This window comes from Alligator sinensis, unplaced genomic scaffold, assembly GCF_000455745.1.
Source record: "Alligator sinensis unplaced genomic scaffold, ASM45574v1 scaffold1485_1, whole genome shotgun sequence".
NCBI classification, from domain to species: domain Eukaryota; kingdom Metazoa; phylum Chordata; order Crocodylia; family Alligatoridae; genus Alligator; species Alligator sinensis.
Genome location: NW_005842962.1, coordinates 16,445 through 20,790, shown reverse-complemented (window position 1 = coordinate 20,790; position 4,346 = coordinate 16,445). Strand labels below are relative to the sequence as shown.

The window sequence follows — 4,346 nt, the reverse complement described above, 5'->3', positions numbered from 1 at the left end:
CCCATGTCATGAGTTTTGCCTGTCAGCAGCCAGAGGTGCAGGACCCCAGAACCCAGAAGCCCCTGAACCTATCTCCTTGAAAGCTGGCAGGCGTTGTGGCCTCAGCAGGGTCCACCACCCCTGCAGTTTTCACCCTGCTGCGCCTTAACACACACAGGGTCACCTATGTCATGAATGTTGCTTGTCTGCAGCTTGAGGTGCAGCTTCCCCCAAACTCCTGCACCAATCTCCTTGAAAGCTGGCAAGCTTTGTGGCCTCAGCAGGGGCTAGCAAGCCTGCAGTTTTGACCCCACTGTGGCTTAACACATACACGTGACATGCATTTTTGCTTTCAAGAATTTGAGGTGCAGTTTCCCTGAAACCCCTGCACCTATCTCCATGAAACTTGGCAGGCTTCCTTCCCTCAGAAGGGGCTACCATTCCTGCAAGTTTCCTCCAAATCAGGCCCAGAAATAATAAAGTTATAGGCTGTTTCGAGCTTCCCCATTATAGCCTATGGGCAAAACATCGAAACAGCATTGAAACAACTAAACTGTTTCGACAAAACAAAATGGAACAGTGGTTTTGAGTCAAAATGAAATTCAAAATGAAACGCTGTTCCATTGAAATGTCAAAACACAAGTCAAAATGGAACAGTACTGTTTCGCACAGCCCTAGTACATGTGGCAGTGGAGGTGGTGGGCCATAATTACAGCAGTGATAACACGAATGTTTCCCACTGTTCCATCAAAATGTCAAAACACAAGTCAAAATGGAACAGTACTGTTTCGCACAGCCCTAGTACATGTGGCAGTGGAGGTGGTAGGCCATAATTACAGCAGTGATAACACGGAAGTTTCCCATCAGGGCTGCCAAATATGCTGCTAGAAAGGTGACGAAGTGTAAGATTTGCAGCTCCTGAGTGTCAGAGAAGCCCAGGAGGAGGAATTAAATGTCAAAACACAAGTCAAAATGGAACAGTACTGTTTCGCACAGCCCTAGTACATGTGGCAGTGGAGGTGGTAGGCCATAATTACAGCAGTGATAACACGGAAGTTTCCCATCAGGGCTGCCAAATATGCTGCTAGAAAGGTGACGAAGTGTAAGATTTGCAGCTCCTGAGTGTCAGAGAAGCCCAGGAGGAGGAATTCAGTTACAGTGGTGTAGCCTAAGTGGTACACGGCTGGTGCCCCGCTCTCCAAATGAAGGGATGATAGTGGGTGTGATTGAGCTGTGGAAGCATGATGGTCTAGCTTCAGGCCAGCTCACCTCCCTTCCCTACAGAGCAGAGCACAGACCAGGGACACCCAGTGATACTTAACTACTTACAGATTTAATTTTACAATACAGTATAAAACATGTACGTATATTTATATATGTTGTTTACAAATATAAATTTATAAAGACAGTAACTCTTATTAACTGTAAACCCAAGCAATCTGCAACCCCATCTTCATCATCCCTTGTCAAAACCACCCAGGTGTGCTGGGCATACTGGCTTTTATCCCTTCTGGAGGTTCCACCTCCAGATAGTAATGGGAAAGCCTGAGAGGTTAGTTCCCCTTCAGGTCCTCTTCTTCACCTTGCCCATGGATCAGGGTGGGGCAAGCCTTCTTCCTGCCTTCTCCTGATTGGTGGGGAAGGGACATGCCCCCACCAATTGGTCTGAATCACCCAGCTAAAGTCATCAAGCCAGGCTGCCACCAGCCAGCCTGCCACATCCTTCCCAGTGCATTGTGCAAGTGCTGTATATAATGGAACAAGGGCAGTCATAAAGAGGAGAGTAACAAACTCAGTGGTTTTGATATTCCCATCAGGAATTCTCCTGATCTGATTGTGAAATTTCATGGTAAGAAAGTAAACTTTCCATTATTTTTTTCTCTTTGGAAAATGTGGTTTTAATAAATTATTTTTCCCTGAGAAGACCTTACCTAAAATATAACATTTTGATATTTCATTAAAAAAACTGAAAAAAATATTTACCCAGCAACCACTCAGGTTGTCTTTTTTTTAAATCTGAAAGTCTACCATTTTCAATTGGTCTCACCTGGAAATTTTCTGCTAAAAGAAACAAATGTAATTTGTGAGATCAAAAATATTCTATAAAAAGATTAATTCCCTGGAGGTCCCATTCCTCACCCACCTCCCAATAACCTGTAAACTTTAACTGAAATAATAGGAAAAAAACCACAAAAAAATTGTCATTAATTCTTGTAGCTTAAAATATATTATACATAATATTTAGTATAATATTATACATAATGTTCAGCCAGGTTTTCCAACTTTTATATTCCTAAATCTCCTCTGCAACTTACTGAGACAAGACCTTGCATTGATGTAGTAAACTTACTAAAGTTATCTTTGTGGAAGTTTCCTCATCTTGTGTCATATTTAAATTTCTCTTGCCAAGATTCTTTGCTCATGTCCAGTTGATCTGTTAAATCTCCTTTTCACCAGCCAGTAATCGAGATCCCCCAAAGCACTGATACCTCCAAGGTCTTTCTCTGCTCACTTTGTCATTGAACTGACTGAGCTCATAGCAGGGTCCCTGGCAAAGCTGTTTGAAGAGTCATGGAACTTGGGAGCGGTCCCGAAAGACTGGAAGAGGGCTAATGTGGTACCTATCTTTAAGAAAGGGAAGAGGGACAACCCTGCAAACTACAGACCGGTCAGTCTGACCTCATTCCTGGGAAAAAAAAATTGAAAAAATTGTCAATGAGGCCATCAAACACAAGTTTGCAACTGGTGGGTTATTAAGAAGCAACCAGCATGGCTTTCTTGAGGGTAGGTCATGTCTAACAAACCCGGTGCCCTTTTATGTCCAGGTAACTAACCAGCTAGACATGGGACATGAAGTTGACATCATATACGTAGACTTCAGAAAGGCCTTTGATACTGTTTCCCATGAGATTCTTTCATTTAAGCTGTAGGGTACTGGCCTGGACCAGTCTACAATGAGGTGGGTTGGCAACTGGTGCAGAGGCTGATCCCAGAGGGTTATAATCGATGGAACTTGTGAACTGGCCAGGTCCAATGTTCCCTCTAAGGTGTAGCAATCTGTGAGCGCAGCACTTCAGTCTATGAGTGCACCACTTCGGTCCGTTCCCAAATTGGTCTCACCTCCCCCTTTTGACGCATGCTGCTTCGGTCCACCCCACAGTATAACACAGAAGCCTACAAGGTTCTATTTTTTTCTTTCAAATTACATCTGAAATACTTTCTAAAATGTCTTGGTGTAGTGTGTCAAGATAAGTGCAGAGTGCCACCTGACTTCCAAATGTGGAAATGTTTAAAAAAAGTGTTAGATATTATTTCTATGAAAATGGTTGAGCTAAAGCTACATTTAGTTTTTAAAAGAGTTCAAGGAGACAAAGGGGGATTACTATACAGACAAACCTCAAGAGAGCTGAAAATATTGCCATGTTTCAAAAGGCATTAAAAAGCCATATGAAAAAATCAGTTTAGAAAATGAAATTTTCCATCAAAATTACTTAAAGGAGAACTTAAGAAACATAACTCACTAAGCAAAGCTCGCCCAAAGGGGCTCGGGGGTGGAGCAGTTGCCTGGAGCCAGTGGAGCCCATGCTCTGTCCCAGCCCCTACCTTGCCTCAGGGAGAAGCCACTGCCTGCCCCACACCACTCTCCTGCCCCACGGGGATGCTGGTGCGGTGAGGAGTGGAGCGGAGCAGAATGGCCGCCATGCACCCAAGGTAACTTACCGCTGGTAAGTGTCCCGTGCCAGCCCCTGTGCCTTCACCCCAAGCTGCACTCTGGGGGCAGTGCTCAAAGTTTCCAGAAAGCCACAGCCCAGCTCCTCTCCAGGCAGGTGTGTGGCATTAAAAGGTTACTGCATGGCCACCCACGCGCGCAGCTTAGAGGGAACCTTGGCCAGGTTTGCTGCTTGAAGCACGTGTACAGCTCTATCTCTGCATATGACATACAGTACAAACCCACCCCAGCACCATGCACAGCATAAAGTGTGTGGGGCCAGTCTGGGGCATATGTGACACAAAGCACACAGTTCCAGTCTGCAGTGCATATGGCATGTGGCATTTACATCAAATTGACTGTACATGGGATCCTGCATCTAGCGTGGGTCAGTGGACCCAATCCAGACTATAATCTAGTACACAGGGATGACCTGACACAGATGCCTCATGCAGCACACATCCCAGCCCATACTCATGCCACGTACAGCCCATGGCAGACAGGCTCCACAAGGAGCATCAAGGGATCAGAAACTGATATGTAGACCTGATTTCTCTTGATCAAAACAGAATAGGTGCCACAGCCTGATGTGACCAGATGTATCCTTCTTTCATCATCCATACTAACTTCCTTCCCGGGAGGCTCCCACTTGTGCCTG

The 4,346-nt window shown here is 45.0% G+C and overlaps 1 protein-coding gene across 1 annotated transcript in view; it reads right to left on the bottom strand.

The window, feature by feature from the left end:
- The window catches only part of LOC112548140 (olfactory receptor 14I1-like), a 24,409-nt gene that overhangs the window by 5,812 nt on the left and 14,251 nt on the right, over positions 1 to 4,346 (bottom strand). The gene's annotated exons all lie outside the window — the stretch shown is intronic.